This window comes from Ascaphus truei, chromosome 5, assembly GCF_040206685.1.
Source record: "Ascaphus truei isolate aAscTru1 chromosome 5, aAscTru1.hap1, whole genome shotgun sequence".
Taxonomy (NCBI): domain Eukaryota; kingdom Metazoa; phylum Chordata; class Amphibia; order Anura; family Ascaphidae; genus Ascaphus; species Ascaphus truei.
Window position 1 is genome coordinate 125684995 of NC_134487.1, and position 27567 is coordinate 125712561.

The 27567-nt window shown below is 42.7% G+C and overlaps 1 long non-coding RNA gene across 1 annotated transcript in view; it reads left to right on the top strand.

The window, feature by feature from the left end:
* Nucleotides 1-2569: 2569 nt before the first annotated feature.
* Nucleotides 2570-27567, top strand: part of LOC142494439 (uncharacterized) — an 89123-nt gene continuing 64125 nt past the window's right edge. The window contains exons 1-2 of the long non-coding RNA XR_012801437.1: nt 2570-2612; nt 4467-4623. This is a non-coding gene — a long non-coding RNA (uncharacterized LOC142494439). The remainder of the gene's footprint in view (nt 2613-4466; nt 4624-27567) is intronic.

A 27567-nucleotide genomic window follows, 5' to 3' on the forward strand; every position in this document is an offset into this window, starting at 1 on the left:
CTACAACGGGTTTGGATACATAAGAAAAATGGGAGAAACTGGGAGCATTGCTGCTTTGATGTGACCTAAATACCCCCAACAGTTTGTATTATAGCTAGATACAGAGATCAACTTAATAAAGATGAATCAGTAAGAAAACATTTTTAAAAGCATGTCAACTGAGCACAAATCAAAAGCAATTGTGGCGAATAAAATGAACTACTTACTATACTATTGCATTAAATGATACTTTCTCCAAAACATTTAGTATAAAAAAAAAGTTTAAAATCACCTTAAATGACCCAGTATTCATTGGATTGGAAGATTCAGCTCTGTTTACGTGCTCAAATGTTGCAGTATATACCATATCTGTATAGAGGCTTCCACATTCTCACCTGCTATTGTACTAAAGGTTGCACATTTTCTTGCACAAGCAGTTGCAGCTATGGCGTGAATTACGTAATTGCACCTTGAGGGCTTCTGGGAAAATTTAAAAGCAGCCATTCTGATTATGAGCCCAAAACATATCATGTGTCTCTTCATTATTCCTAACAGTTAGCTTTTGTATTCTTTACACGGGTGCCAGGTTCACACTAAATTGTGGTCTCTATTTCGTCTTTATAACAACTGTCAGGGGTTTACTTTTTATGAAGAAAATGAGAACTGGATGTTCTAAAGTTATTCAGACCACATTGTTACAGCTTAAAGTGCAAGCTTACTGGAAACAAGTACAACATTCTAACAACGCTGAGATGTTTTGTGTAAGAGAAATATATCCAAATATTTTCAAGATCCATTTGGAAATGATTAAGCTTGTATTTCATTTTGCTGGATTTCAATGTATTTTTTATTTTATTTTACGTGTTCTGTTTTTCAATTTGGCCAGATTCATGCAGCAGCACTACATACAGTGTATATATATATATATATATATATATATATATCCATATATCATATATCCTCTTGGCTACTAATCTGCCCTGCCTAACACATAATCCCTGGTACCAGTGCAGGCAGTGTTTGGGTTAATCCGGTTTTTCCCTGCAGTAATCAGCTCCCTTGAGTGACAGGGGGGGGGGGGGGTCAGGTTTGGCTTAGGGTCTGTGTGCTGCCCTATCAGGGGCTCAGACCTCAGATCTTCCCCCTGGGTACAAAAGTGACTGCAGGTTCTAAATTTTGTGGTTATGGAGCTGAGTTTTGGAGAGATCCTGTCCCTTAGGGGAGTGGGGCAACTACCCCTTATTACATCAGGGAATAATGGAGCTAGAGATAGACCTTTGGAGCCTCAAGCTCCCTGGGTTGAGTCCAGGATCTATCCAAGTGTACCTGTTGTATGCTGATCAGTTTGAAGAATAAAGACTGTTCCTGTTTTATATACTCCTGCCTGAGAGTGCAGTTAATCATGGGGAGTACCAGAGAGCTTTCCTGCAGGGACTGCACCCAGCTCAATTGGGGCCTGCGGGGAATGGAGGCCCTGCACCGAGTGAAGAACTGAGAAATAAACCTAAACCTGTCCTGTTCATCCCCACTACCACCGGCGGATATTTAGGGCCGTCCTGTGAACCTAGTAGTTTTCTGTGAGTGCAAAAGAGAAAAATAAATAAATAAAGATAGTGTGTACAATACTTATTAATACACATGCCCTGTTCACAGTGCTGTTAATAATAGATCAAAGTTCTCTCGTGAAATAGAGAGAAAGGAAAGGGGAAGGGAGGAAGGGGGGAGACTACAAGCAGCTTCTCTTGGCGCCCTGGCGCAGTTTGCTCCCGCTCCCGCGTCCGGTCGGCGGGACTGTAGACAGAGCGCTCTGCAGAACTACGGTGGCTGTCGACGACGACAAACTTACTCCACATCCCAGTCGGAACAACGGGTTTCACATTAATCAATGCTTCGTCAGGTTCCTGATGGTAGTTGCCAGGGCACCAAGAGAAGCTGCGTGTAGCCGGGACGAGTATACCATACTGTATGTGAGTGATTTGATACTCTTTTTTTTAACAATGAACTGCATTTTTTATATTTGTGGCTATTTGTCATCCTATCCGGGCATACAGTGAGGACGCTGGGTGTCTACACATAACAGATAAAGAGTTAAAGAACGAGAGGCTGATAGAAAGTTCTAAAAGAGTGCTATAAGACCCCAGTGATGTGCAACATTCTCACACATGGCTGTGTGAGTTAAGCATTGTTATGTATTATCCATTAGCCACCCCCTTCCCCTTTCCTTTCTCTCTATTTCAGGAGAGAGCTTTTATCTATTATTAACAGCACTGTGAACAGCGCATGTGTGTGAATAATTATAGGCTAAAGCAGTAAAATTCAGAGCATTATTGAAAACCCTGCTCTCTGATTGGTTAAAATTCCGGGCATTATCCAATCAGTAATGCCGGAATTTAAGCAGCAGAATATGAAGTTTTCAATGTGTTTATTTCTAGCCAATCAGCTTTCAGAACAGCTGAGACAGGGCAGGGGATTTGTCTGATTGAAGTAACAGCTCTGAGACAGGGCAGGGGATTGGTCAGGACGTATCAGCCACGGGTTGACTTCTCCCCCTCCCGAGCTGACAGATTTTCTGAGCAGATTCAGTTGAATTGGGGGGGGGGGGGTGGAGAGAGTCTGCAAAGCAAATAAGTACAGTAAGTGGCTGTCTGCAGTTTCATTGTGGCTGCAGTTTGTGTGTGTGTGTGTGTTAGTAGCAGTGTGTGTGCTGTGCTGTTGTATATCTGTGTAGAGGTGCTGTGTGTGTGTGTGTGTGTGTGTGTTTGTGTATAGAGCTCCAGTGTGTGTGTGTCAGTGTCAGCAGCAGTGTTTATGGGTGTAGCATGTGTGTGTAGCAGCAGTTTGTGTGTGTGTGTAGAGGTGCTGTGTTGTGTGTAGAGGTGCTGTGTATAACGGTGCAGTGTTGTGTGTGTGTGTATGTTGTGTGTGTGTGTATGTTGTGTGTGTATAGAGGTGTAGTGTTGTGTGTGTGTGAGTGTGTGTGTGTGTGTGGTGTGTGTAGAGGTGCTGTGTTGTGCTGTGTTGTGTGTAGAGGTGAGGATCAAGGGATGTTCCTTCTCTGGTTGAGCAGCATCCTCAATTCAGGCCAGTATTGTACCATTCGGTTTGTCCTACTGTATCTGTGAATTTACTGTATACAAGTTTAAGAGGGAGCGCCCCAGTTATATTCTTGCCTGCCTGTGAACCAACAGATACTGTCACGGCCCCCTTAAACTTCCAACATCACCGTATTAATACGGGGATGTTCGCTGTTTCTGCCGAACTTGGCCGCGCGCCAGCCGCATCTCCTGTTCAGCGCCAGCCGCATCTCCTGTTCAGCGCCAGCCGCATCTCCTGTTCAGCGCCAGCCGCATCTCCTGTTCAGCGCTAATGGCGCTGAACATTGAAAGCGACCGCGGCGCCGAAACCAAAAGAAAAAAGCCCACGTCTGCCCGTGCTTTTAAAAATCCCGCGGTGGCGGCTGCAGGAGACTAAAGGTGGCCGACACTGTAGCACCACCACAAGGTAATCGCAGTGATTCCTTCTTAGGGTGGGGGAACATGGGTTACATATATATGAAACTAATGCTGTCTTCAGGATTACTGATTGCATTTTGAGGTAACAAAATGAACGACATGCTAAAACCAATAACAAGTTAAAACTATCTTGTAACATGAATTATTAGGGAGAAGGGAGAAATAATATTCTATCCCTATGGAAGCCATATTGAATTGAATTGCTCTGCTAATTAAAGCTGCAATATGGGTTAATGTTAAAAAATATATACATTTTTTCTATTACAGGTTTAAATCAGGGAGTCTCCGAAGCTGAACACCATTAATTTCGGCTCTGGGGATCCTCTGCTTCCAGAGATACTTACCTCTGAAGGGGGTGCTGGTATCTCTGCAGAGTTTATAGGTACAGGTCACTTGGGCCAATAGGAAACTGCACCACATGACGTCACTGCTTCTTATTGACCCATGTGACGAGGGACATTTAAGCCGCCATTAGATTAAGGATCACAGTTTCTCTGCCTGCAAATTATATATATATAAATATAGCAATCCTGTGCAGAAGTAATGCATCAAAATTGTCGGTAAACTTTTTCTTGCCGTGAAAGACAAATACTAGATACAAACGATTCTTAATGCATTTACATAAATATATATAATGTATATATACATGACACATCACACAGAGAATACGAAAAAAATGTGTGCCAAGTGTAAGAACATGAGTTTTAACATACATATATGAGTAGAGCTGATCCAACTATAGTTTAGTGAGGTGGACCAAGTACCTCTCACCCTGCTTAGGGGGTGAGGGAAGAGTTAGCCCCACTCTGGATGCCCTTGATCCAGAGTGGTGGCAGGGAGGACCATCACAAGGGAGACCAGTTGGTGGACTGTGTATGAACTGTACCTGTCGGATGTTGCTACTGCCCTGGAGAATAAAGACTGCTGCTTTTAAAGACAAACCCTGTGTGAGACTGGAATCTCTCATCCCTATAGGGAATCTCTGTTGTAAGGATTTCACCCCGCATTCCTGGGGCTTACTATAGATGGAGGCGCTGCACCATTAAACCAGATCGAAGGCATCCACCCCAGTAACCTGTTCCTGTTAGCCCCATGTCATCGCGGGAGACTCAGGCCCTCCTGTTGCCAGCAGGTATGCACCACACAGAGACATATAGCCAGACCCCAGAACACCTTAGGGGGCCCGATCTGCGATTGGGAGGGGAAGAGGGGCTATATGTAAAAAAAAAAAGTTTGTAAGTACAGTATGTTAATTTTAACTTTGTTCATAGAAAAACTTTAAGATGAATATATGAGATTAAACTTTCAACTGGCTACCTTATGAAAGCTAAAATTAATGAATTCTTATATCACACTGCACATAGTAAATAACATCTAATGTGTATTACATTTCAATTTGTTTTATATACTAGAGTAGAGTATATACAAATGCTAAATGGTTCTCTCTTCTAACCCCATTTTAGAGGATTTTTTTTCTGAATTAAAACATGTAATATTAAAACAAAATATTTATATTACTCCATCCTAACTTATAATCATGTTCCTGAAAACTGTACAGTACTTCTACTTTAGCGTACTTTTTTTTGCACTGTAAGATAGAATTACACAGCATATCATGGATATTTTTAAGTAGAATGATTCTGTAACTTTAATTTTCCTAATAACTCTTAAATTATATTTTACTCCACACAATGGCAGTCATTGTTAAAATCAAGCTATGTCCAACACAAATAGTTTCTCTGTCTGAAATGTATTGAATACTGGCTTTCTCTCAATGCTTCTGAATTTTCTTTATCACCCTGAATGACCATATACTGTACCTCTCCATAAAAGCAGCCTGGGAAGAAATTTGCTGTGGGATCAGGAAAAGAGTCCAGCTTCAACGTGATTCTTTCAGTAGAGCCCATTCAGATCCTTGGACTACTGTACACTCCCATAGGCACCACCTTTGTTTTGATTCTCTTCAATAAATATGTCTAAGATTATCATTCATTACCCACTATTTCACATATCTTTTCCCCAGCATAATATACTGTATTGCATTGTGTTTTACTCTACTCAAAATACAGCAGTCAAATTGTTAGAACATTGTAATGTGGTATAATGCCGACATTTGATATAACTCTAAGGGGCCTCTTGTACTAGCTTCGGTGTTATCACTGCCAAATCGATCATTTTGGCTTGACCCTACCTCATGGTCTGACATTTGTGTTATCACGGTATTCAGAAAGAGTTATCGCAAGTCAGAAACCGTGAGGTAGGAAAAGGCCAATACCGTTCGAGATAGCAGTGTCTTTATCGCTGTCTTTTTCTCAGTTCTGCCACTGCGTTCTGCCTGCAGTGTGTAAGAGCTGCACTGAGAGAGCTGCATCTCCCTGCACAGCTCTTACAGGCGATCGCACTGTTTTTATTTTAACACAGTATTGAAACAGGGGCTCACCGGAGCTGAACCGCATTTACTTCAGCCTCAGGGACACCCTGCTTCCCAAGTTACAGGCCCAGTATGGGGTGCCGGTATCACCCTGCGTTGTTTAAATCTCCCTCGTCACGTGACCGGGACATTTAAACTTTGTGGGGATACCGGGGATACCAGCACACCATACCCCATATTAAGGGAATAGTGGGCAGTTTTTTTTATGTTCCTGCCCATGGAGGATGAGGAGGACAGAGATGAGGATGAGGGTAACCTTCATCTTAGCAGGGGTAAGTACAACTTTAATTTACTTTATGCTGGCTTGATAATGTTTTATTTTTAATGGGCACATGCGCTATTATCCAGATCTGGATAATAGGGATTTTGCCCATTACTGTACTGTATGTGTTGGGGGGGGGGGGGATTGTTGGAGGTAGAGGGGGGTGGGAAGTAGTGTGCCAATTCATTGCTATTGGGGTTATCTTTGCTCCCATTGAGGGGATAGGTAACCACACTGGCAATCAATGGGTGTATGGGCTAGTATTTTTGTTTGTATTGTATTTTAATGTTTATTGGGGGTAAATGTGGTGGGTGAAGGTTGGAGTTGCCGTGAATGTTTATGCCTACCGGGTGGGTAGCGGTAGGGGTTAACCCCATAATTACCTTAGCAGTAGTGACCGCTATGGTAATGAAGAGGTTAACTCCTCCTGCCACCCTCCCAGTATGCCTAAATACCCGCAACGGGCCAAATACCACCTTCACCGCTTCTACCCCTTCACCCCAGAGCTGGAATTAATGCGGGGCAGCTCCGGAGACATCCGGCTTCAATCCAATGCAGTAAAAATAAATATTTTCTATAGAGTAACATCGCGGATCCCATTTCGCCTCCCTTGAGGTGGCGAGATCAGAACCTGCGAGTTGCTTGCGAGTGGCAGCCGCGATGTGAATCTCAGAGCTACTACTGTAGAATAGCTTGATTTCACAAAAAAATTGAGTTTGAGCATTTTTTGATCTCCCGCACGGTTTGTCTGTGCGACAGCGCGACCGATCGGGAAGAAGCCCATCTTGAGTGAGTTTGACAGTAGCTTTCTGAATAGCTACACTTGCAAACTCATTCGAGAAGTTCCCAAAATTCTCGATAAGTCACTTATCGAAGCTACTAGGTTAGGCCCCTAAGCCTCTTTCAAACAGCTTTTAAACAAGTCATCTCTGTACAATAGCTTGTCTATAAGTTACAGTAACAGCTCAGAGAACTAGGATAAAATGTACAACGGAAAACTGTATTGTATTGTAGTCGTAATAGTGTTTTGGAATTTTGTTATAACAACAGTAAGTACAGTCATTTACAGATCTCGCGTACTTCATTTTTCGCTTCAATGTGATATGTTGGAATACATTTTGATACACTGCACTGATATCACCATTAAATTCAAGAGAAACTCTGTGATATTCTGAGTTATACCGGTACATGAGGACTCCCACCAAGGTAAGTGCACGGTATTTTGCATGTGCGTGCGTTAATTGGTTGGCACCCGCCACTCTCTCCTTAACTCTCAAGTGTGCCCTTAGGCACAAAAATGTTGGGGGACTCCTGCGCTAAACCCAACCTGTTCTTATTAGAGAACCAATAACGTTCAGGGGAGGTGAGAGAGGGAGAACTCTGGCAGCCTAAGCACTTGCTGAACACAAAGTGACATCACACAAGGAAGCAGCCAATTGTTAGTTTTCCCAAGAAACATGTTGAGTAAATATCCCACAAATAACGTAAGTACTGCTAGCGTACAAAATGACATCTGCATGCTTTCTTACCATGCCAGTTTCAGGCCGTCTGAATCTGTGAAAATGTAGTAGAAAAGGTGCAGAAAGAGAGAGAGAAAAAACAGCTCACTCTAAAGCCGTAATGATCTGTCTCTATGGATCCAAACACTACAGGATGTTACTAATGGATTTGGGCATAGAAAAAAGACATGTCATAGGTTTTGATATCTTGTACTAGTAGCCTATAAATGTGCAATCTCACATAGTCAACCAGAAAACAAAAATGTTACCACTGGCTTCACTAAAGAAATCCAACAATGTTTATAGCAATGCTTTGGCTGCTTTCATTTTTTGGAGATTAGATACAAGTTGAATTTCTCAGGGGCCTTTGCATGTTTGTCAAACAAGTGTTTTCTTTAACCTTCTCCCACCCTGTCCTTATCAGAGAGCCAGTAAAGTTACGTGGAGGTGGGGGAGGGGAACTCTGGCTGTAGTAGCACTCGCTGAACATACAGTTACATCCAGGGCTGGATTTACTGTTGTAGGGGCAGAGCAGGGTTGCCAACTTCCATTGAAGGCTGAACCGGAGACTTTTTGCAATTACATTTCATTTTTAAAATGTATTTACTTTATTTATATATTTCGTTCTCTTACTTTCTTCAGCAGCGATATCTCCTCCTGCAAGGTCCCATCAACATGCTATGGGACGCCAAATTGCGCCACGTTGCTATGACAGCAGGACATCATATGATGTCACCATGCGGCATCACGTTGCCATGACAAAGTGACATCCCATTGTTATGGTAACGTGACGCCACATGTCGCTGTGATGGCCTGTTGTCATGGCAACGCAATGCCATTTGACGGTGCAGAGCAATGTTGACAGGACCCTGCAAGGAGATGCCACTGCAGCAGCTGGAGAAGGTAAGAGCCAAGGCCCCGCCCGGAGATTTCACAGGTACTGTAAACCTATAGTCCAGAGATACGTGGTCGAAACCTGTAGTCTCCGGGTCAAACCCGGAGTGGTGGTGTAACCCTTCTTTACTTTACCTCAGACTATAGAACCTGTCACTGAGGTGGGGGCCTGAGTCCTGTAACTTGGGGTTTAACTCTTACAGTGGGTGGTACACAGAGTGGGAAGCAGGAGTAATTAGACACAACAAAACTGTAAGGAATTATAACAAACTTTATATTTCTTTATCTATCATTTTGAACAGGGATACAAACACAGGGCTACCCCAAAACCACACACTATTTCTGCAATCCTACTAAAACAAATCACTAATGCTGCACCTCTGTCTTTATATATCTTACAGTCACTGCATATTAGTTCACATACCCTGTTGATCAGACAGGGTATTTGTACAGTAACCTTTTGCTGGAGCTCTGGATTCAAACAGATGCAGGCTGCTGCTTCTTACAGTTAATTTGAAAACATAACCTGTGTTCCAATGCAGGGGGTCTCTTTCTTTCCTCTGGCTGTTAAATCCTGATATTTATCATCTTAACTGTTGCAGTGCTCCCTGAGGTGTCACTGTACTTTGTACTGCCCAGCAAAATCCACCAGTCTCCTCACTCCATGGATCGGTCAGGCCCTTGCAGGGTGTTCTGCAGCAGCCTCACCATATCAAAATGAACTGCCCCACCAGTCCCCTCAGCAATCCCTTTCCAACTGTCACCAACTGTCATTCCACTCGCTAAGCACAGTCACATGATCCAGTGGAATGTAATTCTTAAAGGGGCCATGTCCTGTGCTGATAGCAGACACAGGGGGTTACACCCCCCCTGCTGAAATGTTGATGTCCCCATCAACCATGTTAAACCAACAATATATTTATCTAATCTAACAATTAACTTCTCTCTAGGTACATAACATTATTGGTACAGTAGATCCGACACACAAACTGTTTTGACAGATAGCATTCTTGTTACCCCAGAATATTCTACATTCCCCAATATCTCCTATTTCCAAAGTCATGGGTACTACCCATCGAACACTACTTACCATAGGGACCTCAGTCGAAACTCCCAGTAAGTCATAGGTCAGTCTCATGGGGGATCTAGTCTCCTTCGTAGGACGTGAGGCTAATGCGGGAGGTATGATGTCTACTTTCCTTTCCACCTTAGGGGACTCATATGGTACCGATGACTCAGATATTGCAGGCCCTGCACTAGGGGAAGACTCACAGTCATCTATCACAGATTCATCAGGACCTATGGGGGTAAATTCCTCTGCTCTGGGATCCAGTTAAAAAAAATAACATTTTTTTTCTAAATGCTGAGACCCTACTGATTGTATTTAGGGACCCGGTTAGCAGGCAGTTCTTCCCTGTTCAAAATATTTGCCAAGTGCACTAACATTCCATACCCGGGGTACCCCTCCTCTTGTTCAGACTCCTCATCATTGTTTTGCCTACCTGGCTAACTGGATTTGTACCAGAACCCGGTCCTCTGTTCAATTGATCACTTCTCCTGGGCCTATGCGGTTCTCTTGGAATGTTTTCACTCTCAAGGCAGCGCACTAACTGACCTATTGGCAGGAGGTGGTTTCTATGTAGATTTCTGTGTGGTCCATTTCCTATTTCAGGCCTCACTCGATAGATGGGGAGTCCTTCTAGCTTCTCTACTACCACATAAGGCTCGGTTTTCCAGTGATTTCCTATTTTGTGTTTTTCTGGTATCCCCAGATTCCGGCTAAGGACTCTGTCCTGCAGTTGTGGCTCTTGCCCGAGTACTCTTTTATCGTAACGGCTTTTGTTTCCATGATTATTTGTGTCAGCTGCAGAAGTGGCCAGCTTGTACGCTTCTTGTAACTGGTCTCTGAGTTTCTGTACATATTGCATGTAAGTGGTTGGAGATGTGCCTTCTGCCGACACTGCAAAACACAGGTCAATTGACAATTGAGCTTTCCGTCCAAACATTAGGTAACAGGGTGAATACCCAGTGGATTCATTCTTTTGTTGGGGTGGCGCGGGCAGTTGCAGAGATAGTGCGCTCTTCCCCCAGGCATTTAAATTAAATGCCGGGGGATCTCGTGAGGCCTCTGCAACTGTTTACTTACCGGGATTCAGACGCTCAGTGACGCATCGCCATGGCAACACGGCGCAATCTGATGCAACAACGCCATGTGACGTCACACGTGTCAAATGACATCGCGGGTCACGTGACGTGATGTCACATGACCCCACAGCATCATCTGATGCGGGTGAAGGTAGGCGGGGTGGGCGCAAGAGCCGGAGGGAGAGAGACAGTGGGGTGCAGCACTAAAAGTTTGCGCTCCCCTGTTCTACGGTATATAGTCCAGGAATCTTACTTTGAATAATGAATGGTAGACATATTCATAGACCATATGCTTCAAAGAACTGACCAATGACTTGATTCTTAATTCAGTAGTTCCTGATTCCTGTTTGCTAAGCAAAGCTCGTTTGAAAAGTCTAAGGAAAGCAGCCAAACTAAAGCGGCACATGTTATTCATTTTGGATATCACAGATAATGAAGTACATCTTGCTGGAACTTTCTGCTAGAGGAAGCTACGCATACCGTTCCTGATCAAGGGAAATTTGAAGTCTGTGAGACTCTGTGAGTGACTCCTAAAGATGTTTTCTGGTATTATGTGTAAGAACTCAGAGAACTTTTCCCCATCCTGTTGTAGAGAATTCCTAAACTTATAATACAGATCATCAGCACTCTCTGTGGTCCCATAAGCACTTTCCAGGACATCCAGATAATTGGTTACTGTCGCCTCTGAGGATTGCATGCGTAACGCCTTTATGGTGTCTAATGCTGGGCCTCTTGGAATGCTGTTCCGGTCTTCCGTCACTTCAGCACTGTACAGGTGAGCTATCACAGTGCCTCTTCGTATCCACACATCATGGGAAGTCTCATTTCTCACTTCCACTCCTATAGTATCTGTTTTTCCTTTCTGTATGGACAGCACTCTGGCCTTTACTAATAGTCCCCCAGGAAATTGTCAGCAGGCAGGGTCTTCCATAATTATGATGGAACTTTTTACTTCTTGATGGAGGGTCACGTTCCCTTCAATTCAACATACTGTACATGGCGGGGAGGCACTTTTTTCGACCAAAGATCTGCCCAACGGACTTCTACTATGGGGTCAAAAGACTTGTTAGTGGCTTCATTCTCGGCTCGTCGTTAGGCCTTCAAACACATATGGTGAATGGTCAATGTCCAATCGTAATCATCTCCCCCAGCAGTCTGGTACCACTTCGCTAGTCTGCTGAAGATGTTCACATTTGTTCCTATTATGGTTCCGGCTTCTCCTCCTTCATGGGCTTCAGGACATATTAGTGCCACTACTTCATGGTGTCCAGCTATCCCAGCAATTTCCTTGGGAAATTCCAACTTCACGACCATGTAGCCCAAGTATGGATAGCTAGCTTCACAGAGGCCCCACACAACAAGTCCATTCAGCGGCTGCAGTGGCAGGTGTCGCAGATATCAGATGTACCATGATTGGAAGATTATAGACACTTGCCATCCACTATCCAGAAGAACCTTGCATGGATTTCATTCAATATACACCGTCACTTGGGCAGAAGGGACAAAAATCCCAATTGGCAGATTGGGGTGCCCGCATATGCTTGTGGGTGTGTTAGTCATGGAGCTTCTCTTCGCGTGGAGTCGCATGCTCCCTTTCCAGGTCCCTCTGTCGTGTTGGCTCATTGGGATCTGATAATATCCACTGCGAAGATCCAAAACTGAAAACCACTTGCTCCCAGTGAGGCAATCCAATGCGTTTTCTATATGTTGCATCGTGTACTGATCTGGGGTGGTCCTTTTGTTCAATGTGCAATTTGGGTAGCAGTGTCCATCCAATTTTCTAAATCATCCTCTCCTACAGGGATAGGCTTCAACCCGGAGATTGTCCTTACTAGTTGATAGGGGCTATTCCCACTGATGGGTTTCATGACTCTGTCTAGTATTTGTCCCACCACTTATAATAGGGCCTTGGAGGAAGGGGCAGAAATTACATTCAATGGTTTTGGGGTGGCTGCACCCATCTCATTCACAAGTTCTTCCCTTCCTTCAGTAATAATTATTTTACTCTATGTACAGTACCGACATATCTTATTGCAACAAATACCGGCGGCATGCCGGGATCTGCCCCAGCTGCCGCCAGTAATGCACGCGCGCCGCCGCGTTCCCCCACTCACCCCCCCTCCTCATCGCGCGCAATTTGCACACCTTTCCGGACCCCTGTACCCCTTCTGCTCTGCCCCTCTGCTTCCCCGAACCCCCGCTTACCTTAATTTGATGTCCAGGGGTGTCGGGGAAGCCTGGGGAAGCCGGGGAAGACGGGGAAGCCGGGCGCGCATGTGACTGTGACGTCACAGTGCGCCGCCACGCGCCGCGGCTACCCGCTTCCCAGCCTCATACAGCCAGCGGCATTTGCTCGAATAAGAGCTGCCGCTGCTGTACCAGTCGGTTAGGGGGCAGGTCATGGACTGCAACAGCAGGACTATATCGAGTAGTAATAATAGTCCACACAGTTGTGGCATCTAGATTAGCTGATGTTAGAATATACGTAAGGGGATTGTTGTTTGTTTGCACTACAAACGCTGCTCCATATAGATAGTCATGTATTTTGTCCACTACCGCCCATTTCAAAGCCAAAAACTCCAGTTTGTGTACTGGGTAGTTTTTCTCGGACGGTATCAACCCTCGACTCACAAACGCTACTGGTCTCAGTCTCTCTTGGTGCTCTTGATATAGCACTGCCCCCAGTCCATCCAAACTGGCATCTACAAGCAGCACATAGGGCATTTGTGGATCTGCAAAATCTAGTACTGGCATCTTCATCAGGCAGGCTTTTATGGCTTGGAAAGCCTCCTCGCACTTAGGAGTCCATCTATTCCCAAATGGTTCATTCATTTTGATATAATCTTTACTGGTGGCCCCGTGGCCATGCTGTGCCCTTTTGGTGAAAATCTCAGCTGCGCCTCCAATGTAACCCCTCTTTACTTTACCTCAGACTATATAACCTGTCACTGAGGTGACGGTCTGAATCCTGTAACTTGGGGTTTAACTCTTATAGTGGGTGGTATAGAGAGTGAGATGCAGGAGTAATTAGACACAACAAAACTGTATGGAATTATAACAAACGTTATATTACTTTATCTATCATTTTGAACAGGGATACATACACAGGGCTACACATAATCACACAGTATTTCTGCAATCCTACTAAAAAAGAATCACTAATGCTGCACCTCTGTCTTTATATATCTTACAGTCACTGCATATTAGTTTACATACCCTGTTGATCAGCTCTGGATTCAAACAGATGCAGGCTGCTGCTTCTTATAGTTAATTTGAAAACATAACCTGTGTTTCAATGCAGGGGGCTCTCCTTCTTTCCTCTGGCTGTTAAATCCTGATATTTCTCCTCTTAGCTGTTGCAGGGCTCCCTGAGGTGTCACTGTACTTTGTACTGGCCAGCAAAATCCACCAGTCTCCTCCATCCATGGATCGGTCAGGCCCTTGCAGAGTGTTCTGCAGCAGCCTCACCATATCAAAACAAACTGCCCCACCAGTCCCCTCAGCAATCCCTTTCCAACTGTCACCAACTGTCATTCCACTCGCTAAGCACAGTCAAATGGTCCAATGGAATTTAATTCTTAAAGGGGCCATGTCCTGTGCTGATTGCAGACACAGGGTGTTTCAGTGGCAACCCTGGAGCCCAGGAGCAAATAAATTGCGGAGGCCCCCTGTCAAAAATCAACTTTTTTTATTTCAATGTGCCTAAACTTTTTCAGGGTTTTTAAACTGATTTCTTTGCACGAACATCAAAATAAAACAAATACTTGATAAAACGTAAGAAATTCAATTGGTTACGTCATGATAATGTCATGAGATATTAGGTATTTTTAATCCCTCTGGGGCTTAAGGGGTTAATGATTTACAGTTTTAGGAAAATACAAATATGTGTGGTGTCTTTTCAGAAATATCTGGGCTTGAAAAGGCTTGATTGAAGTTGGGTGTGAAAAGTACAGAGGGGGTTTGGTGTATGTTAATACCTAATATGCAATAAGTGTATATTGGTGGTAGAGACAGCTAGGCCCATGTCTGGAGCATTGGGTGTGAAATATAGCACCTGGGACAAACGTTCTCTACACAGGAGGCCCAGCTTCAAAGCATTTCTTGACAAGGAGTTTTATGGGGGCCAGGGGTGTGGCCACAGAAGGTATCAGAATGAGTGACCTTATTAAATATAAGAATATCATGAGATGTCCTCGGCTGAACATGCTGAAAGTAACATGTGTGTATCTGTGGAACCGAGTCGCAAATAATGATTACAAACACATGACGACATATATTAATATCTCTCTTAATTTTAGTATTACACGGTTATATTTAGTCTTATTGGGAGCGCATGTGTGCCAGAATGTATTAATATGTCTGGCGTGCCAGTAAGTATTACAGAACTGAAGTTATTAGTACATTTAGATAGGAAAAGCAGTTTTTTAAACGTCCTGGGGTGGGAGGAGTTTTACTCTGGTGAAGACTGTCAACCTCACCACTGATTTATGACAGGGGCTGGGTTTAGGTTGTGTTCAATTGGGAAATAACTGTATTTAAGGCTGAGCAAGTGTGGTGGGGTGTAGATATCTACAGAGGAGTATGTATTTTGAGACCGGATATGGGATATTTCAATGTTTCTTACCAGCGACCTCTCTGGGGAAAATCTATGTCATGTGGTGAAGTATAGATTTTCATTTATGTTTATCATTTTATTTTAAGAAGCTGTTCTGCCTTATATTGTAATAACTGTATGTTTATTTTGTAATACCTTTTCTGTAATCTAAGCACTGTATTTTTATATAACATTTAATAAGTAATGCTTTGGGCTCTGAATGAACAAATGCGCGCTCTGGAGAGAATATCTTACGAATTCGGGCACATGTTACTACAACTGATTTTGTGTTAAAGTGCATAGTGTTTCCTATAATAAACAGGGACCTGAGGCCCTGGCGGATATTTTAGTCTAAGATCTTTTATCATATCTGCATAACCTTAGGTGGTGGCAGTGGATGGTTATGATGTGCAATTGAGTAGGGGTTAATACTAAATCGCTGGTTCCTTGAAGAGGAGAAAGGGGGGTTGCTAGAGTAGCCATGTGTAATAACCCTGGTTGCACATCTAAAGTCACATGCTCACTTGTGTGCTGTTCGTGGCGGTGGTATATTGGGACGGCTTGAGGAGAGATACAACTCATTTGAGGGACCCCTGAGTGGGTGAAGAGTGGGGCAGGTTGCGGGCTGTGTATAGATCCTTGATCCTGTAAGAGGGGATATTGTCCATTTGACGGACCTTTGCGGAGGTGAAGACTGGGTGCGCTTGCAAGCGTCGGTATTAACCCTTCTCCCGTATGCAGGTCGCGTGCTAACAGGGGGTCGTACATGACAGGTTATATTTATAATGCAACACATTTAGGAACCATACATTGAAATGCTTTCAACTGAAGGAAAATGGATTTTTGCACTTTCTAAAAGGAAAATTTTTCAATATTGTCTTTGAATTCACGCAGCAAATCTTGATGCTCAGCAATGCAAGCTGTCTAAGGAAGGCAAACTGTTCACAGACACTGTCATAGGCACTTATTTTCTCTGTCAAGGATGTAACTGACTGATAGACAATTGAAATTAAGCTTGATGTATGGAACTTCTCTATGGCTGACATCTTTACTTCCTTTGCTTGTCCTTAATCCAATGGATTGAGGTGCACGTTTCTCAATCGAGATCGAACTTGAACAACATACTCTTCATTTCCAGACATTCTCTTTGCCATATCCTCATATTCATCGAACTTGTATCTCTTTGATTCTACAAAAGTTCTCAGAGATTTTAGTGCTGTTACTTCAGACTGCAGAACCATTTTTGGATCCTGTAGTTTTGTAACAGATGTGCTCGCCATAAGCCAGAACCGGACCGCAGGGCCGAAGTGGGAATACTTAAACACAAACCTGGAGCCACGAAGCCGAGTCCGGATTGCAGATTCAGCACAGAATAGCCACAGGCAAGGCAAAGCAGGGGTGCTTGTGACAAGCACAGGTTGCAATGAATTATGTTCAGCTCCTTCCTGGTGGAAGAGGCTGACCCTAAATGGCAAGGACAGCCAATAGGTGCTGAGCTGCACAGCAGGCAGCAACAAAGCAAGTTCAGGAACAGCGGCAGCCAATTACTCAGTCCACTGAGAGGTTTGCCAGGAACCTCTACAGCCATGTAAGGGTGAATTCCAGTCAAACCCTAGACAGGAACGCTTACAAGTTTGTGGTTTGTTGCATTAAACCTTTCCAAAATGTCATTCCAAAATGAACTGTATATTGCAATCTTTAAACTGCACATCTTTTCTTTATGGCCGCCAGCTTCATTTCGAACAACATCCCTCTGCTCCTGGTCATTTGTGATTTCAGTTAGTGCTTCCTTAATCTTTTCATATCCGTGAACAATCACTTTTGTCTCATCAACTTTCTGTCTACATGAGACAATATTTTGGTCAGAATTCCATAAGTGATGGGGTGTCATGAAAAAGATGTAGATTTATTGGACATACTCAAAGAAGTGAAGGTGAAGGGAAGTGTGCGGGGCCACAGCAGACAGTGACATTTGACTCCAACTCCGGTAATGGTACAAAAAGGCTTTATTAAGAAAAAACACACACTAAAAACAGCAGGCTACAACACAGCCTCCTCCTCTACGCGTTTCACGCTGTGGTAGCGCTTCGTCTGGGAGTGGGGGAGGTGACTGCAGACCAAGCATTTAAAATACAAAAGCCCGTGAACCGGGGCTAATTAACCTGCATCAGCTGTGTATCTCATAGAAAAAACATATATGCGCCAGCAAACAGATGGTTAACTTGCGCTTGCAACCTGTATACCTATATACACAAAGGTATAATCATTGTAATTTTACACATGCCTAATAAATATTGAACGTGTATGGTACACATGATATATAGAGATATTAGCCCATATGTTAGGGACTCTAATTATCATATATTCATTTCATATCATACTGATAGGCGCAGTCTTTTTTCTTGTTTTATATATATATAAAATGAAAATAAATGACAGCGCCCCTATTAATACACACCTACAGTATAACCCTACAAAACAGACCTCACACTGCAGAACGATATACCCAGCACAGATATATAACAATGCTTGTAATTTTGCAGGAAACCAGGCAAATTGCAATATAGAGTGGATACACAAATTTGTCAAATATATATAAAAAATGAAAAATATAAAAAATGTATGTTGGCAACAAAAACAATAAAAAAGAAAAAATACCTATAAAAAATATGTGTAAGGGCCTCATGCAGTAAGCGTCGATTATGTGAAATCGGCAATCTTACCGATTAGTCATGTTATTGGCGTTTTTTCCTCTCCGTATGCAGTAAGTGCCGAATACATTCAAAATCAACCCGAAAACAAATCCGCCCACTCTCACGATGATTAGCCGATCACACACAGGTGTATCGGCGTGCGTGGCGCGGTGCTGATAGGTTGCCCAATCACAAATCTTGCTGAATCAGGCGAAACAAGCATGTTTTGGATTGCGCGCCATATTTAAAGGCAACGTGTACTGCTAATCATTCTCTGTGTTGTTGGGAGTGAGAGAGAGAGAGACGCACAGAGCTGGCTGTTTGAAGATTTGCATATTGACTGAGAGACTTGTTGTGTATTGGGTGAGCTTTGTCCATTGTTGTTTTGTTTACATCTTTGTCTTGTTTTATATGTGGAAGTGTTTCGTGTGATTGGCTGTACATTTATTGTCTGTTTTTTGTGAGTGCTGGAAGTATGCCCGCAAAGCGTGGGAAGAGTGATGCTGGTGGGAGTGGGAGTGCTACTCGTGGGAGTACACGTCGGAGTGAACGTACTGTTCAGGGGAGTGATGTTGCTGAGAGTGAGAGTGGTGTTGCAGGGAGTGGGAGTGCTGGTGCTGCGAGTGGTGTTGCTGGGAGTGGGAGTGCTGTTGCTGGGAGTGGGAGTGCTGTTGCTGGGAGTGGGAGTGCTGTTGCTGGGAGTGGGAGTGCTGTTGCTGGGAGTGCTGGTGCTGGGAGTGGGAGTGCTGTTGCTGGGAGTGGGAGTGCTGGTGCTGGGAGTGCTGGTGCTAGGAGTGTGAGTGCTGGTGCTAGGAGTGTGAGTGCTGGTGCTAGGAGTGGGAGTGCTGGTGCTAGGAGTGGGAGTGCTGGTGCTAGGAGTGGGAGTGCTGGTGCTGGGAGTGCTGCTGGTGGCGCAGTTGCTGATGGGGTGGATGGTGGTGGCGTGCTTGCTGGTGGGCAGCTTTTGGAGGCTCTTCCATTGGAAGAAGGAGAGTCCAGTCAGCACCAGCCAAGCTCTGACCCTAAACCTGCTCGGAAGAAACGTGTGGAGAAGCCACGTAATCCTCGCTTCAATGACCAGGAAAATACAGCTCTTGTCACTGGCATTCTGGAGCACTATGACAGTATATATGGACATTTACTAGGTAAGTGTACATTTACATTTATTATTCAAATACATGTGATCCTAGGTCATCTGAGTTTTGTTCATATGCAAATATGGCTTCACAATATCTTTCTATGTTAATTAGTCTGGAAACACAGCTTTTTAGCATGCCTTACAAGGACAACTAAACACAGGCGGTCAATTTGCCATAACTGCATACAATATGAATGCAACCTTGCTTACATGTATAGGTTTAGTAGTGAATGCTCATGTGCTTCACATATTACACATAAAACAGCATGTTTGCTATCTCTTGGAACAGCTAGCAGTGTAGGAAACTGGTGCTTATATTATTATTCATTTACCTCATATATTTGATATGTTTTTCAAGGGCGGACAAGTTCAGCAAGCAGAAAAGAAATGTGGGACACAATAGTCATTGGTGTCAATGCGTGTGGGAATCATGTGAGGGACAAGCGGAATTGTCACAAGAGATTTGATGATATTAGGTCCAAATTGAAAAAGAAAATACAACACCAACGCGTGCATGCTACTGGCACTGGAGGTGGGCCCACACCACAACGTCTCATATTAAGTCCATTGGAGGAGCTGCTTCGGGCAAAATTACTTCCCGTCGTCGTGGAAGGCTTACCTGGTGACCGTGATATAGGAATTTACCCCTCACAATTTCCACCAGGTGAGAAATATTACTGTACTAGGCGTGTCGTTGCTTACAGTTATTTTGCATAGTTACACTGCTTTTTATACTGTCTTCACAATATAAGCATACCTGCATCTATATATGTATATGTCTGATTCTGTATATATATATATATCTAAATAGACATATATGTTGTAGTCCTACTAAAAGCAGTAACTAATATAGCACGTGCCATTGCGTGGTCATTTACATGTGAATTCCCAAAATGCATTGCTGCAGTGGAAGCAATTGATGGTGGGCGAAGATGGGGAACAACAGGGTAGTACACATGTGTAACACATGTTAATCAGAAATTATTACTAGCTACAGGTACAGAACAGAAATATTGATGAATTTATGGTGCTCAAGTACATGAAACTATATATTGTTGAAAGGAGAAGAGGCTAACTGGGGAATAATCAATGCTGATAATTAGTACAGACCTATGATGGGGCTCTAGTCACCCTGAAGGTAGGGGTAGGTGCATGAAACACCCTCCTTTACCTCATTGGGCTGGCCTCAGGTAAAGTACTCACAGTAATAAAGCCTCCAGTTGCTATCTCCAGCGGCGTGCAGCTGTATCCTGGTGAGGAAAGTCCAAAATGGTGTGTGTGCAGCGCACAGCCAAGAAAGGGATGAGGAGCAGGTCTGGCAAAAAATCTTTATTTGGGTTCCATAAAAACGGGGGTTACAACCTTCGACGCGTTTCGTGCACCACAGGCACTTTGTCAAGAAGTGTGTTATGTGCAGTGCAGGACATTTAAATAGCAGCTGATGCTGCTTTGGCGCCAAATAGACCGATGACGTCACTGACCATGTTAGCCAATTGGTGTGATCCCGCATCACACTCGTCAGGACATGCAGAGACTTGCCCAGCCCCTCTGCGGGACATAGCCTATCAGTGCCAAGTGAGCTGGTATGCATCGCAAGACAGTGAGAGACCAGTTCTCGCGAGATGCGGCTCACACAGTTCTCGGCCGTCCGCGCATGCGCATGCGGGTCACCCCTGTTGAGCAGAAAAACTCCTTCTCATACGATACATGGACAAAAAGCTATTAACACCTCCCTGCCCAGCATCACAAGGTCTCACCACAGAGGGATCTCAGGAGACGAGCACCCTTGTTTTGGCCAGGCAGAGAGTAATAAAAATGTGTAACACACATACTTCTCTAAGTGTATATACATCTATACAGGGACACAACAATCAAACAAAAGAGTCAGCATCATGCTGCTGTTAAGTTGACATATACATGAATAACAAAACATAACATTGATTACAAACATATATTTCACATATCTAGAAAATGTATCTTTTGTATTTCTACACCTACGTTAAAAACACATTTATTTAACCCCATATGATGCAAAGGATATCTATATTCTAAATTCCTATGAATTACTCATTATGATTCCTACATGGTTGTCATTTTAACATAAGCATGACACTCCTATCTGTTTATATCTATATACAAATCTGTGTTAAGTGGTATTAATCACCAATTGATTTCCAATTAAATTTGTACATGCCTCAGTAAATATGGATTTCCATCAATATCAATTATCTGATGACTCTAAGGATATATATATATACACAAATGATTGATTATATATTCCCACATACATTAGTACTTATCAATAAAGTTATTAGCCACAAGTTCCAATTTTTTACAAAAGTCATATCAAGGGAATATACAGAAAAGACATATTCAAAGTAGCTTTCTAGAGACATTGTCGTCAATACTCATTCAGAATTAATTATGTCAAGAAATGATTAAGCTTCCATTCAATGTTAATCCCTTCAGGGGAACGTGTCTTTAATATGAATATCCAGTAAGATTCTCTACAGTCTAGTCTTTTTATAAGGTCACCGCCTCTTTCCTTTTGTTTAAGGCTTTCTATTCCTTGAAAAGTGAAGTTTTTGATGCCCCCCTTTTTACATTCAGCAAAGTGTTTAGAGACAGGGTGCATCAAATCTCCCTTCCTAATTAGCCTGCAGTGCTCTTGGATCCGTAATTTGAGGGCCCTTGTTGTCCTGCCGACGTATCTCTTCCCACAGCCACAACTGATGACATATATTACAAAAGATGTGTTGCAATTGATGAAGGTATTGATAGTAAATCGTCTTTGTGGACTGTGGGAAAAGATACATCTGGAGGGTTGCATGAATGTACATATGTTACAATTATTACATCTGAAGGATCCCTTAGTTGCAGTGATATGTGTGATGTTGCTCGGAGTGGAAATTAAACTTGGGGATAGGAATGTGGCCAAGGTTTTGGCCTTCCTATACACAATCTTGGGTCCCCTCTCCGTGTATTGGCGGAGAATGGGATCCATATTTAGCAATCCCCAGTGTTTATTAATGATACTATTAACTTGTCCACTTGCTTTGCTAAACTGGGTGATTAACAAGGGAGATGTTTTATCCCCATCATTCGAATACCTCTTTCGGCCACCATCCCTCACTCTGGAACGTTTACTGGGAAGCAATGTCTTCCTGTCTATTTTAATTACTTCTTCCCATGTGGATTTTAGGGTCTCCCTATTGTAGCCCCTTTCTACAAATCGATCAGTCAGGGCCCCAGACTGAGCCAGAAACCCACTAAGAGTGGAACAGTTTCTCCTCAGTCTGAGGTACTGACTTTTTGGTATTCCAGCAATTACTGACCTGGGGTGACAACTGTCTGCTCTTAACAAAGAATTCCTCGCATTGCTCTTCCTATAAGTATCCGATTGTATCTGTTGATCCATATCAATGAATAATAGAATGTCCAGGAAGCTAATGTGATGTGCATTGAATTTGGTTGTGAATTTAATATTTAGGTTGTTGTCATTTACATAATTAAAAAATAATTTTAAAGTGTCAGTGCTCCCGTGCCAAATAATAAGCAAGTCGTCAATAAAACGCTTGTAAAAAATAATATTGTGTCTAAAATTATTCGTGCTATTATAAATAAAGTTATATTCCCACCACCCCATAAACAAATTGGCATAGGAGGGGGCAAAACTTGTCCCCATTGCCGTTCCCCGTGATTGTAAATAAAACTGGTGCTCAAAAAGAAAATAATTGTGCGTGAGAAGAAAAAGAATAGATTCCATAATAAATGTGGTCATAAGTATTGAGCTTCCCGGACATTCTATGAAATGGCGTACAGCCGTCATCCCCAGTTCATGCTCTATAATTGAGTATAGGGAGACCACATCCATGGTCACCCAAAGAAAGTCTTGTTGCCAAGATATCTCTTCCAATTGAGTCAGTAAATCACCTGAGTCCAGAATGAAAGAAGGTAAGATCCTAACAAACGGTTGCAAATAAGAATTGACGTAACGAGATAAACCATCTCCCAAAGATCCAATGCTAGAGACAATCGGTCGACCAGGAGGGTCAACCAATGTCTTGTGGATCTTTGGGAGATGGTGAAAAATGGGTATGACTGGATGTGGATTAATCAAAAAACCTACTTCATCTTTATTCAAAATGTGTGTTGCTGTCCCCAAGTCAATGACATCCATTAACTCTTTTAGGAATCCTTCAGTTGGGTCCCGAGGTAGTTCAGAGTAGGAGGACACATCCCCAAGTTGGCGAAAGGCCTCCCTGAGATAGTCTGTCCTACTCTGAACCACCACGGCACCCCCTTTGTCCGCATTTTTAATAATTAACATAGGATTGTCTTGCAATGTTTTGATCGCAAGACGTTCATCTTTATTGAGATTATCATAACCACTATGGGAGAATGAAAAACCCTGGGCCAAAATCCTAAGATCACGAATTACTAAATTTTCAAACATAGAAAGGTAAGGGCCCTTTACAAAAGTGGGATAGAAAACCGATTTTTCTTTGAGATTGGATCCCCAATCCCCCAGTGTGAGATCTTGTGATATCTCCTCATTGTTACCCTGTTCGGCGAGATCTTCCAAATCTCTAAGGGCACAAACATCACGGAAAGAGTCCAGAAATACCTGAGTCGGGGGGGTAGAAGTTTCTACCGAAGTAGGGTTAGTGTCAAGTAAATTCTCAAAAGAGTTCGGATCGGGTATTGTCAGAGTGTTAGATTCCTCCCCATGATGGAAGAATTTTTTTAAAGTTAACTTACGAACATACTTATGCACATCGACCACTGTTCCAAAGAGGTCGATGTCCATAGTAGGGGCATATTTCAAACCTTTATTCAGGAGAGAAATCTCAGACTCCGACAACTCTATACCCGAAATATTTATGACATTATCAACACTTAATAGTTCTTCTTCCTTTTGTTGGCTCGCTTTCCCCCCGCCTCTTTTTTTCCCCCTCCTGGTTCCCTTTCGTTTTTTCTGAACATCTGGTAGTTTTTTGACTGTTGTTCTTGTTGATATGTGTCGTTTGATCTCCCTATTGTAAAGTCTCCTCTCGCTTGGTTACCCTCTGAAGGACGTCTTTCATCTCTAGGCTGTGAGATAGTTTCCCGCTGTGTATTGCTAGATCTATTTTCCATGTCTACAAATGATACAGAATGGGAGGTGATCTCCCCATCAGAGAATTCAGAGTCACCACTCTGATAGTCCATGCTACTGGATTTCAGAATTGATTTATTGGGAGTTGACCTACGTGACATATTCCTGGATGTATTTTGGTTGGATCGAAAATTTTGGTTGGATGAAAATACAGCTCTTGTCACTGGCATTCTGGAGCACTATGACAGTATATATGGACATTTACTAGGTAAGTGTACATTTACATTTATTATTCAAATACATGTGATCCTAGGTCATCTGAGTTTTGTTCATATGCAAATATGGCTTCACAATATCTTTCTATGTTAATTAGTCTGGAAACACAGCTTTTTAGCATGCCTTACAAGGACAACTAAACACAGGCGGTCAATTTGCCATAACTGCATACAATATGAATGCAACCTTGCTTACATGTATAGGTTTAGTAGTGAATGCTCATGTGCTTCACATATTACACATAAAACAGCATGTTTGCTATCTCTTGGAACAGCTAGCAGTGTAGGAAACTGGTGCTTATATTATTATTCATTTACCTCATATATTTGATATGTTTTTCAAGGGCGGACAAGTTCAGCAAGCAGAAAAGAAATGTGGGACACAATAGTCATTGGTGTCAATGCGTGTGGGAATCATGTGAGGGACAAGCGGAATTGTCACAAGAGATTTGATGATATTAGGTCCAAATTGAAAAAGAAAATACAACACCAACGCGTGCATGCTACTGGCACTGGAGGTGGGCCCACACCACAACGTCTCATATTAAGTCCATTGGAGGAGCTGCTTCGGGCAAAATTACTTCCCGTCGTCGTGGAAGGCTTACCTGGTGACCGTGATATAGGAATTTACCCCTCACAATTTCCACCAGGTGAGAAATATTACTGTACTAGGCGTGTCGTTGCTTACAGTTATTTTGCATAGTTACACTGCTTTTTATACTGTCTTCACAATATAAGCATACCTGCATCTATATATGTATATGTCTGATTCTGTATATATATATATATCTAAATAGACATATATGTTGTAGTCCTACTAAAAGCAGTAACTAATATAGCACGTGCCATTGCGTGGTCATTTACATGTGAATTCCCAAAATGCATTGCTGCAGTGGAAGCAATTGATGGTGGGCGAAGATGGGGAACAACAGGGTAGTACACATGTGTAACACATGTTAATCAGAAATTATTACTAGCTACAGGTACAGAACAGAAATATTGATGAATTTATGGTGCTCAAGTACATGAAACTATATATTGTTGAAAGGAGAAGAGGCTAACTGGGGAATAATCAATGCTGATAATTAGTACAGACCTATGATGGGGCTCTAGTCACCCTGAAGGTAGGGGTAGGTGCATGAAACACCCTCCTTTACCTCATTGGGCTGGCCTCAGGTAAAGTACTCACAGTAATAAAGCCTCCAGTTGCTATCTCCAGCGGCGTGCAGCTGTATCCTGGTGAGGAAAGTCCAAAATGGTGTGTGTGCAGCGCACAGCCAAGAAAGGGATGAGGAGCAGGTCTGGCAAAAAATCTTTATTTGGGTTCCATAAAAACGGGGGTTACAACCTTCGACGCGTTTCGTGCACCACAGGCACTTTGTCAAGAAGTGTGTTATGTGCAGTGCAGGACATTTAAATAGCAGCTGATGCTGCTTTGGCGCCAAATAGACCGATGACGTCACTGACCATGTTAGCCAATTGGTGTGATCCCACATCACACTCGTCAGGACATGCAGAGACTTGCCCAGCCCCTCTGCGGGACATAGCCTATCAGTGCCAAGTGAGCTGGTATGCATCGCAAGACAGTGAGAGACCAGTTCTCGCGAGATGCGGCTCACACAGTTCTCGGCCGTCCGCGCATGCGCATGCGGGTCACCCCTGTTGAGCAGAAAAACTCCTTCTCATACGATACATGGACAAAAAGCTATTAACACCTCCCTGCCCAGCATCACAAGGTCTCACCACAGAGGGATCTCAGGAGACGAGCACCCTTGTTTTGGCCAGGCAGAGAGTAATAAAAATGTGTAACACACATACTTCTCTAAGTGTATATACATCTATACAGGGACACAACAATCAAACAAAAGAGTCAGCATCATGCTGCTGTTAAGTTGACATATACATGAATAACAAAACATAACATTGATTACAAACATATATTTCACATATCTAGAAAATGTATCTTTTGTATTTCTACACCTACGTTAAAAACACATTTATTTAACCCCATATGATGCAAAGGATATCTATATTCTAAATTCCTATGAATTACTCATTATGATTCCTACATGGTTGTCATTTTAACATAAGCATGACACTCCTATCTGTTTATATCTATATACAAATCTGTGTTAAGTGGTATTAATCACCAATTGATTTCCAATTAAATTTGTACATGCCTCAGTAAATATGGATTTCCATCAATATCAATTATCTGATGACTCTAAGGATATATATATATACACAAATGATTGATTATATATTCCCACATACATTAGTACTTATCAATAAAGTTATTAGCCACAAGTTCCAATTTTTTACAAAAGTCATATCAAGGGAATATACAGAAAAGACATATTCAAAGTAGCTTTCTAGAGACATTGTCGTCAATACTCATTCAGAATTAATTATGTCAAGAAATGATTAAGCTTCCATTCAATGTTAATCCCTTCAGGGGAACGTGTCTTTAATATGAATATCCAGTAAGATTCTCTACAGTCTAGTCTTTTTATAAGGTCACCGCCTCTTTCCTTTTGTTTAAGGCTTTCTATTCCTTGAAAAGTGAAGTTTTTGATGCCCCCCTTTTTACATTCAGCAAAGTGTTTAGAGACAGGGTGCATCAAATCTCCCTTCCTAATTAGCCTGCAGTGCTCTTGGATCCGTAATTTGAGGGCCCTTGTTGTCCTGCCGACGTATCTCTTCCCACAGCCACAACTGATGACATATATTACAAAAGATGTGTTGCAATTGATGAAGGTATTGATAGTAAATCGTCTTTGTGGACTGTGGGAAAAGATACATCTGGAGGGTTGCATGAATGTACATATGTTACAATTATTACATCTGAAGGATCCCTTAGTTGCAGTGATATGTGTGATGTTGCTCGGAGTGGAAATTAAACTTGGGGATAGGAATGTGGCCAAGGTTTTGGCCTTCCTATACACAATCTTGGGTCCCCTCTCCGTGTATTGGCGGAGAATGGGATCCATATTTAGCAATCCCCAGTGTTTATTAATGATACTATTAACTTGTCCACTTGCTTTGCT